General features: G+C 38.8%; 2 pseudogenes across 1 annotated transcript; one reads left to right on the forward strand and one right to left on the reverse strand.

Annotated features, from left to right (window-relative positions):
* Positions 1-291: 291 nt before the first annotated feature.
* On the reverse strand, positions 292-965 carry LOC103259748 (annotated as a pseudogene). The gene has a single exon (XR_002481928.1). The product of XR_002481928.1 is annotated as a protein FAM177A1 pseudogene (transcript).
* A 25-nt stretch (positions 966-990) lies between these two features.
* LOC103259749 lies at positions 991-3,403 on the forward strand (annotated as a pseudogene).
* Positions 3,404-11,617: the final 8,214 nt, after the last annotated feature.

Raw genomic sequence — 11,617 nt, forward strand, 5'->3', positions numbered from 1 at the left:
AGTATCCAAGTTAGGTTTGAATTTTGTTTCTTAGTTTTGTTTTTGTAGAGATGGGGTTTTGCTAAGTTGCCCAAGCTGGTCTCAGACTCCTAGCCTCAAGTGATCCTCCTGCCTTGGGTTCCCAAAGTGCTGAAATTACAGGCTTGAGTCACTGGACCCAACTGAGATCTGGCTTTTGCTAGATATAGCCTAAGTATGAAGAAATGCTTTCCCTTTTCAGAAAACAATTTAAAATATAAATAACTGTATTAAGTCCCACTGAGTACAGAATGTGAAAGTTCCTGGTATGGGTTTGAAGTCTGATAGTCATCTCATTTTATGGTGGGATAGAAACTGAATTTTGTTTGCTTTCAATAATTACTTCACTGTCTCCCTCCATTTCAAAATTGACATTCACAAATGAACTGGATACTACTGTTTCTGGTTGATCTGTATGAACAATGGAATCAGTCTGCAGTTTATTCTGCTGGTATTGTCTTTCTGCTTCTTCAGACATCCTGTTTTCTTCTTCTTCTTCTTCCTCCTTCTCCATCTGATAGTACTCATCAATGGCATACTGGTACTTTGGGGTGCTGAGGCCCAAAATAGATGCAATCTTCTCTCCAAGAAAGTCACACACTGAGATGGTTGATATAGCAGCACGAAGCATATAAAACCACAAGTAGGGGCCGCAGGTAAGTTTTGTCGGATCAACAATAGGCAAAACATTTTTCTTCTCCAGGCCATCAACTTCATCTTCATCTGTGCTGTATTCTTCCATTGTTTCACCACTAACAAAGTGGATGACTCTCCTTAGGACTTTCTTCTTTTTTTCTATGACTTCCAGTTCTACATTTTCAAAGCCTCTGTCATTATTCATCTGTCGCCCCGACTCCCTGAGCGCCGGTGGCAGCGGCTCCCGAGGCTGCGACTGCTTCTCCTTGCACACGGCCCACCGGCGCCTGGTCCATCGTCGTGGCCGCCAAAGGGCTACTGGCGAGACAGACGGTAATGGCCGATCAGCCCACTCCATCCTCCGCCTCCCCGCCCAGTGGGCGGCCGGGCCCCGCCGTTGGGAAAGAGGACTCACCCGCCGCGCATGCGCACGCCGCCAAGTCACAGGGAGCGCGACTTGGGGCCGTGAGGGGCGGGGCCCGCCTGGGGGGCGGGGTCGACCCGCGCCTCGCCCGCCTGGCACTGCGCTAGGGGAGTTGGCTCCAGTGACTTCTATCGAGTGTCTTCTGGAGATTGTTTGAAATGCAGTTGACTGGATTCTGGAGGACCAGCAGATCCCCTACTGCCCTGGGCCACACCCAGTTAAGGAGTTTAGCATCTGAGCAAGTCTCTCAGGTGATAAACGTGTGAATTAATTTTTGGGAAGCCCTTTTGTCCAAACACTCTCCTTATTGCTATTTTATAGAAATCTGACCAAACACCAACGGGGGAGCTGTTCAAGATCAGTCAGTGAAAATATGAAAGAACAAATTTTAAGGGAATTTGGCCACATTCTTAGCCACTGTTTTGGAATCTTTAGCGTCTATGGCTCTATGAATCTACATTGTGGATAAGTAGGAGATTAAGTTGAAAAGAGAAGCATAGCAAGGTGGATGTAGGATTGCATTGAAGCCTATTAATTTAGTCTTAGGAAAATGGAAGTTTTTAAATTATTGAAAGTAAAGACATTAGCAGAAAAGTCTATGGTATTCACGTAAGAAGTGTTAGAATACATGGGCAATGACATTTTTATTATGAGTGTAGGAAAATATCTCAGGTATGTTTGGAATGGTTTTTTTCAGTATATGTGACAAGAATGAATGACTGCACAAGCAGTGAAAGTGGGGCACATTCCTGTGTTATAATAATGATTTTTTTTCTCCTCACATCTTGGTAAACTAGTTATGTAGTTGCCACTAAGTTTATATAGTTGTTACTAGGTTTACATAGGTGATCTAAAAAGAAGCTGGATCCTAGTAAGTATTTATCAAATGGGTCCGCCCTGGCGGCGCCACGGTGGGCGCAGGGTCAAGTAGCTGGCTCGGTTCCTGCCGGCTGCGCAGTTGGGGTGGGTTGGGGGTCGGAGCTCCGACCCTATCCCTGGCGCCCTGTGGGGTGGACCCGCAGACTCCCGCCTGCTCTGGGCCGCACCGACGCCCGCTCAGCCTGTAGGCAGCAGTTGTGGTGGCCTCCGCGCCCCGCGCCCGCGGCCCTACCTGTGCCTTCCGCGGCTGGACAAGCCTCTCCGAACCTGGCTGCTTACCTGCGGTTCACCTGGAGCACCGGTTTGGCAGCCGAACAAGTTTGTTTCCCGAATTGGTCCATGCTGTCCCTCTTTGGCACTGGAGCCATTCTGATGCGTTTGGCAGGCTGTACTTTTAATGACCTTGGGACCGGGACTACGATGAAAGGAACTCAAGAACAGCAAATAGCCCAAGAGCCGCTGGAGACAAGTCAGCTTTTCCATCCTTTGTTGCCTTCGGAGGAAGATGACCTTGGCAACGGGTGTTCTGCTGAGTCTGAATTGCACCAGTCTAGCCCCGAGAACAGCATCCTTACTACTTGTCGTCACCTACCCACGAATGAAAAGAAGGATATAGTGGCCACCGTTAGTCCTGGGGTTGACTTTTAAGGAGGGCGCGTTACTTGGCTGGTCTGCCCTCAAGGGTTCCTGTGAGTCATCTGTTTGCCTGGCTCTTTATTTTCTGGAGTCATGTGGACGCTCATTTGTGACACTTTTTATGCCCATCAGGACAAAAGAGACGACGCTGTGATCGGCCTGAAGTCCACGGCATGTGGTTCCCGGAGAACACCAACGTCGGGCTTGGTGGTTTTGACATAGTGATGGTGAGGGCATAATTAGACTTGAATACAAAATCTTCGCATCATGTTAAATCTGACGATGAAGATTGAGATCCCATCTGCCTAGATTTTAATTCAACTGTTTGTTAGCAAAATCCTTCCCCTGTCACAGAAACCAAGGACTCTGCAGGAAGTCATGACCCTGAGTATTGAAGTGGATGCGTTCTTTGGGGCCTTATAGTTCTCACTTGTAGTCATGAGAATTGTATGCGTTTTGGCACTTTGGATAAATCTGGTGTGTGTCTCATCTAAATGACTGTCTTTACAGGAAAAGTGACTTTTTAGGGAACAATAAAAGCTGCTGTGACCAAAAAAAAAAAAGGAATATTTTAAGTGTTAGTGATCATTATTATTCTTATCTCTTAGAAACCTTTAATCAGTAGGCACACTCCCTTTAATAGATAATCATAAATGCCATCTAATTCTTCTTCAGATAGTTTACGTGGATGAAGAAAGAAGGAAAGCGCAGTATAAAAGTGATGCAGAGAGGCAATACAGCAGAGTGACTAGGCCAGGGGGACTGTCAACAGAGCCACTGCCACAGGGAGTGCAGCACGGAAGAAGCTAGGCTCATTCTTGAGTGTGTGACCAGTGAACTTGAACTGGCTGGTCTTGTGCTCCAGTGTATTCTCAAGACTGAAGACCTTTGTGTGTACTCAGACATGTATTCTTAGAGTTAAACCTGAGAGTTATATAACATTAGCTTTATAGAATGATGTCATTTTCAGCAGAACTTTTAATTTGTATACGGCATACAGCAGCACAACCAATAACTTAATGTTATTTTTATATGCATTATCTTTTTGTGTGTAATTCTATTTCTTCAATATATTTGTTGAATTTTTATGTAAATATTCATTTATTATCTATTCATTTGAATAGTTTTTCCCCATTTGAATTTTGTTGTTGTTGTTGTTGTTTGTTATGTTGTTCTGACTGGAGGCTTCAATTCAATGTTGAAGAGGAGTAGTGACCACAGAAATTCCTATCACATTCTTGAATTTTAAGACCTTTATAATTTTAATTTCTACATTTTTTATAGACTCCTTTAGCACATCAAGTAATTTGCCTTCTATTCTTTGTTTGCTTAATGCTTGAATCAAGAAACCGTACTCAGTACTGAATCTGAAGAATTTTTTTTCTGTATCTAGGGCTGTGTCATTCTTCATTAACTTCTTTTGTCATAAATGCGTTAATATTCTTCATTGCTTCCCAAGTTGTCACATCTGTGTCTGTTGTCTTATAACCTTTTATTTTACTGAAGGATAAAATATTTTTATTTTGTCTGTTGTTCTTTTCATCTTTGTTCTAAAGTGAAATAATTATTGCATCTCAAAATGAACCCATCTTGAAAATTAATATTATTCTTTTAAACATGTTTCTGGACTCAGTGTACTGTGTATTTTATTAAATATTGTCCTTGTAGGTTCTATATGCATGGATTTGAATTTTTCTGTTCCAGATTTTTCGAATAATTTATAAAAGTTATTGTATTCTTACTTCTCATGAATGAACTACATCTCCCTCTTGAATAATTTGTCAAACACCATTTTTTTGGTGTCCTTGTCTTGCAGTCATATCTCTTCATTATTAAAATGTCTATACAATTCTTTAACCACATTGTGTTCAGTTTTTTTAAATTATTGAGAATATGTTTACATGTAATGAAGTCCAGTTCTTTCATAGATATATTTTACATTTTTTTCTCTTATGTGGTTTACCTTTTTTAATATTAAGAAACCAATTTGTCTTAGTTTTGATGAAGAACCATTTCATCTTCAAAACATATTTATTTGGAATCCTACCTAAAACTTACCTTTCATGGGTTACCAATATTTTTTAAGATATACTTTTTAGCTTTAGGTTTTACACCTAAGTCTGTAATTCATGTTTTAATTTGATTCAAAATAAGGGTCAAGATACCCTTTTGCATAAAATGTTCAATTTTTTCCAAAGCTGCTTGTTGCAAAGACTGAAATTTCTTCAAAAGATTAAAAGATGGGTGAATTTCTGGAACTACTAATTTCTTATGTTGATCTACATTTTCAGTCTTTTTATTTTAATGCAATTCCTCGCTTTTCTAGTTAATTAAGCTGGAAACTTAGATTTTTGATTAATCTACATCTCATAAATATAACTTTAAGGTCAAAAAACTACTTGAGACTTGTCCCACAAGTTTGTATTTTATGTTTTCATTTATTCCATTCCAAATATTTCCCAAATTTTCTTGTGATCTTTTTTGACATGTATTTAATTTAGAAGCATGTTGTTCAATTTTCCAATAACATTTATAAATATATTTTTAAATTATTAATTTATGCTTTAATACATGATAGTGAGAAGTTATAATTTGTGTGATAGTAACACCTGAAATGAATTTACATTTGTTTCATGGCCCAGAATATGGTGTATCCTGGCAATTTTTTTTTGGTTGGAGTCTCCCATTCTGCTGCCCAGGCTGAAGTGCAGTGACAAACTCACAGCCAACACAGCCTCAACCTTCTCGGCTCAGGCAATCCTTCTGCAACAGACTTCCAAGTAGCTGGAATTACAGGTGCCGGCTACTATGCCCCATTAATTTTTTGATTTACTGTAGAGACAAGGTCTTGCCAAGTTGCCCAAGCTGGTCTCAAGCCCCTGGGCAGAGGCAATCCTCTCACCTCAGCCTCCCAAAGTGCTGGGATTACAGGCTTGAACCACCACACCTGGCCCGGCCCTTGACAATTACCATACACAAAAATAAACTCTAAATGAATCAAAGACATAAATGTAAAACCTCAAACTATAAGAATCTTGTAAAATTCAGAAGACACCCTTACAGAAACCAGAGTAGGCAACCAATTACTGATCAAAGCCCCTGATGTCCATGCCATAAGAGATAAGATGAATGTGGGAACTCATTAAACTGAAAAGCTTCTGAAAAGCAAAATAAATCAAGAGAGAAAAAAGACAGCGCACAGAATAGGAAACAATATTTGCCCACTGTATATCTGACAAAGGTCTAACATCCAGGATCTATAAGGAATTCAAACAGGCAGAAAGAAACAAACAGCCCCATTAAAAAGTGGACAAAAGATGTGAATAGACACTTCTCAAGAGAAGATAAATGGGAAACCAACAGACACATGAAAAAGTGCTCAGCCTCACTAATTATCAGAGATATGCCAATCAAAACCACACTGAGATACCACTTGACACCAGGAAGAATGGTCATAATTAATAAAACAAAAAACAACAGATGCAGGCAAGGATGCAGAGAAAAAGGAACACTCTTACACTGCTGGTGGGAGTGCAAACTACTGAAACTTCTATGGAAAACAGTGTGGTGATTTCTAAAAGAACCAGAAATTAACCTTCTGTATGACCCAGCAATCTGCCCACTGAGAATATATCCAGAGGACCTCAAATCATTTGACCAAAAAGATACCTGCACACACGTTTGTTACAGCATTATTAACAATAACAAAAACATAGAACCAACTGTACTGTCCATCAAAACTGGAATAGATTTAAAAAATGTAATGCATATACATGATGGAATATTCAGCCATAAAGAAGAACAGACATGAACTTTGCAACAACTTGGATGGATTTAAATTCCATAATACTCAGTGATATATCACAGAAACGAAGAACAGAGTACCACATTTTCTCACACAAACGAAGACCCTAAAAATTTAGCATAGGACTATAAAAAAGCGATTGACAGTAGCAGGATACTGCCAGGGTGGGGGTGTGGACACAACATCCATAGGGGTATCTGATCTCAAACCAGGCAAAGCGGTGACCAAAGGGAAGTCCAAACTTTACCTATATGATGTCCGCTTGTATACCTAATCCTAAATTGTACACCACATCTTTAAAATAACATAAAAAATAAGCAAAAAGAGAACAGAATACAAAATATAATTTTAGAAAATTGAATAATTGATGTGTTAATCAGATAGTATAGTCATTTTTACTTTGAAGTTGCAAAATTTTAGATTATTCAACATATTTGCTTTTACTTCATTGAAATGAACATTTTAAAAATCAAAACCATTCTTTCTTCCTTGACTTCTAGGTATGACATACACTTGATGAAGACAATTGCATGAAGATTCAAGCTTTCATTGAACTTCCAAATGAAAAAGCAGCAGCAATTGCCTTAAAGGAAGCTAATGGATATATTCTGTATGGAAAATCCATGGTGGTTGTATCTTTTAAATCAATCTGTTTCAAAACTACGCAATATTTAGGAGAAGAGTATAATGGAAGCTAATGTTCATGCTATTCATTAGAAATTTCAACAACTGATTGGCCAGGTGCAGTGACTCAAGCCTGTAATCCCAGCACTTTGGGAGGCCAAGGTGAGAAGATTGCCTGAGCTCAGTGGTTCAAGAACAGGCTGGGAAAATTGGTGAGACCTCGGCTCTACAAAAAATAAAAAATTAAAAATAGCCGGGTGTGGTGGCACATGCCTGTGGTTCCAACTATTTGAAAGATTGAGGTGGAAGGATCACCTGAGCCCAGCAGGTCAAGGCAGCAGTGGCCATGAGCTTGCCACTGCACTCCAACCTGGACAACAGAGACTCCAAATAAAAAAAGAAAAGAAAAGAAAAAGAAATTTCAACAACTGGAATTTCAATTTTAGCTTAAGATATTCTGTTACCATTAAAAATGGTCTAGCTGAGTCAGGTGACAGTGCTACTAATATTTGTATTGGAAAATAAAGGTACTTAAGCAGCACGAGGTTATTAAATTTCAGCTATTTTTAACGTTTCACTAAATTGCATACTCATGCTAAGCCTAAGAATCTACAGTTGGCAGAGATATATTTAGAATCATTAAAGAAAGAATTCAGTAAAACATGGTGGCTCACCTCTGTAATTCCAGCACTTTGGGAGGCTGAGGCAGGGGAATTGCTTGATTCCAGGAGTTCAAGACAGGCCTGGAAAACATAGTGAGATGCCATCTCTGCAAAAATACTTTAAAAATAGCTGAGCATGGTAACACACACTTGTAGTCCTAGCTAATTAGGAAGCTGAGGCAAGAGGATTGCTTGAGCCTAGCAGTTCAAGGCTGCAGGGAGCTATGATTGTGCCATTGTTCTGCAGCCTGGGCTACAGAGTGAGACCCTATCTTTTAAAAGAAAAGAAAGAAAAGAAAATTCATTGTGTTGTTACTATTATATTGTAACTTACACTTCTACTTGAAAATTTTAATAACCAGAATATATCACCAATTAACTCTCTCACTTTTAGTAGTTAACACAATTTCCAAACTGGGAAGCAGCAGGATAGGTAAGGAGGCAAATGTACAATTGTAAACAAATAATGACGGTAAGGAAAAGGTTAAATTATGTATTTCCCCACCAAGTCATGGACAGAGGCAGGAAGCACTCAAGGGAAATTAAAAGACTGTATTCCTACCCTACGTTAGAAAATTTTGTATAATTGTTTAGAAAACATTGCTTCATGAAGGAAACCTGAATTTTAAAATATAAGCAATTTGCTTGATCTGCTAGACCAAACAGGATTCTAAAGAAGGAAAAAGAAAGTGTTATAAACTAATAAAGGTAAGTGTGGGTGAGACATAATAAGAGAAGACTATTTATTGAGATAAAATTACAGGATAAGAGCCTGATAGAGTAAAAGATCAGGTGCGTCTTAAGAATTTTTCGGGAATGTCTTTGTATGAAGGTAGTACCTATAAAATTTCAAAATTATGATGATGGAATAAAGGCCATTTGTATGTGAAAGTTATGTTTGGAGAATGAATTTTATTTTATTTTGTTTTCTTAACTTTAAAAATTTTTTTTATTTTAAAATTTGTGGTACATTTCAGTGTTAGTTATACAAATATTCACTATGCAGGTGCTCTTGTTGATGAGATGTGCCCCCCCTTTCCCAGGCAGATTTCCACTACTGGTAATCCAACCTCCCCATACCTCCTCCCCTCTGCAGTTTTCCACTACAGTCAATCCTTTTCTTATAGTATTGTGGTAGTTGTTCAATGTCCACTTATGTGTGAGAACATGTGATACTCGGTTCTTTGTTTCTGTCAAAGATCATTCAGTATTATAGTCTCTAATTCCATACAGGTTGCTGTGAAGATCATGATTTTGTTTTCCTTTATGACTGCATAATATTCCATCAGGTATATGTACTACATTGCTTTATCCAGTCCTCTTCTGATGGGCAGCATGGTTGGTTCCATGTTCTTGCTATTGTGAACAATGCTGCAATAAACATACATGTGCAAGTATCTTTTTTATAGAGTGATTTGAGTTCTTCCGGGTACATCCCAGTAGGGGGATTGCGGGGTCATATGAAAGGTCGATTTTTAGAACTTTTAGGAATCACCACACTGTTTTCCACAGAGGCTGTACTAGTTTACACTCCCACCAAGAGTGTAGAAATGTTCACTTTTCACCACATGCTCTTCAGCATCTGTAATTTTTTGAGTTATTGATGATGGCCACTCTGACTGGAGTTAGGTGGTATCTCAGTGTAGTTTTAATTTGCATTTCTTTGTTGCCTGGTGAAACTGAACATTTTTTCTAGTATCTGTTGGCTGCTCATATGTCTTTTGAGAACTGTCTATTCATAACGTTAGAGTTCCTTGTGGATCCTAGATGTTAGACCTTTGTCAAACATGGAGTTGCAAATATTTTTTCCCAGTTTGTGGGATGTCTCCCTGCTCTCTTGATGGTTTCTTTGGCTTTGCAGAAGCTTGTCAGTCTGATGAGTACCCACTTGTCTATCTTATCTCTTATGGCATGGGCACTTTGGGTTTTGATCAGGAGTTGGCTGCCAGTTCCAATTTCCACAAGACTGTCTCCTGCATTATCTAAGATTCTAATAGTTTGAGGTTTTATGTTTAGGTCTCTGAACGTTTTAGCATTGATTTTTGTGTATGGGAATAGGTAGGCGTCCTGTTTCAATCTTCTGCATGTGGTCAGCCAGTTTTCCCACCACCATTTACTGAATAGGTTCTCATCTCCCCGGTGGTTGGTGGTGGAGGCTTTGGTGAAGATGAGTTGGTTGAGAAATTGAGGTTTTGCATCTGGAATCTCAATTCTATTCCATTGGTCTATATGCCTGTTCTTGTACCAATACTAGGCAGTTTTGATTTTTGTAGCTTTATAATAAAGTTTAAAGTCTGGGAGTGTGATACCTCCTGCTTTCTTTTTTTTTTTTTGCTGAGAATTGTTTGGGCTATTCTTGGTCATTTATGTTTCCATATGATTTCCTGTATTGTTGTTTCTAGGTCTGAGAAGAATGTTGCTGGTAATTTGGTGGGTATTGCATTAAATCTGTAGATTGCCTTAGGTAGAAAGGACAGCTTAACAATGTTCCTTCTTCCAATCCATGAGCATGGAATATTTTTCCACTTGTTTGTGTCATCTTTGATTTCTTTGATGAGTGTTTTGTAGTTTCCATTGTAAAGGTCTTTTACATCTCTGGTTAGGAAGATGTCAAGATATTTCTTTTTTGTGGCTATTGTGAAAGGAATTGTGCCTTTTATTTGGGTTTCTGTTTGTTTATTATTGGTGTATAGAAATATGATTGTCTTTTGTACATTTATTTTATACCCTGAGACTTTACCGAAGTCCTTTATTAGTGCCAGGAGGTTTATGACAAATTCTCTTGGGTTTTCAAGGTATAAAATCATGTCTTCTGCAAAGAGAGATAACTTGATTCCCTTTTTTCCTATTTGGATACCCTTGATCGCCTAGCTAGGACTTCCAGAACTATGTTGAACAGGAGAGATGAGAGTGAGCATCTTTGTCTTGTTCCAGTATTCAGGGGAAATGGTTCCAATTTCTGTCTGTTTAGCAGTATGCTGGCTGTGGGTTTCTCATAGATGGATCTTACTATTTTGAGGTATGATCCATCTATGCCTTGATGTTCAAGGGTTTTTATCCAAAAGGGTTGCTGGATTTTATCAAAAGCTTTTTCTGCATCTAATGATATAATCATGTGGTTTTTGTTTTTATGTCTGTTGACGTATTTAATTACATTTATAGTCTTACAAGTGTTGAACTAGCCTTGCATCTTAAGGATGAAGCCTACTTGGTTATGGTGGATGATTTTTGAGATGTGCTGTTGAATGCAGTTTGCTAGGATCTTGTTGAGAATTTTAGCATCTATGTTCATCAAACATACTGGCCTGTAGTTTTCTTTCTTTGTTGGGTCTTTATCTGGCTTAGGTATCAACATGATGTTAGCTTTGTAAAATAATTTGGGAAGAATTCCATCTTTCTCAATTGCCTGGAATACTTTTAACAGGATTGGTATCAATTCCTCCTTGTATGCTTTGTAGAATTCTGCTGGAAAGCCATCTGGTCCAGGGCCTTTTTTTGTAGATAGCTTTCTTTTTTTTTTTAATTTATTTTTAATCAATATTTTTTATTTTGATATTGTGGGGGTACAGTTAAGAGTTAGGTATACAAATATGCTTCATTCAGGTCCCCTTGTTGATAACAGGTGTCTCCCTGACCCCAGACAGATGTTTACTACCATTAGTCCCATTCCCCCCCAATAGTTTCCCACCACTGTTAGTCATTTTCTTATGGTAGTGCGTTGGATGATCAAGGTCCGCTATATGAGTGAGAATATGTGATACTCAGATCTTTGTTTCTGTGAGAGGTCACTCAGTATTATAGACTCTAGCTCCATCCAGGTTGCTGCAAAATTCATGTTTTTGTTCTTTTTTATGGCTGCATAGTATTCCATTGTATATATGTACCACATTTTTTAATACAGTCCTTTTTTGATGGGCAGCATGGTTGGTTCCA

Source organism: Carlito syrichta, unplaced genomic scaffold (genome assembly GCF_000164805.1).
Source record: "Carlito syrichta isolate Samal-C Ts95f unplaced genomic scaffold, Tarsius_syrichta-2.0.1 Scaffold303005, whole genome shotgun sequence".
Taxonomy (NCBI): domain Eukaryota; kingdom Metazoa; phylum Chordata; class Mammalia; order Primates; family Tarsiidae; genus Carlito; species Carlito syrichta.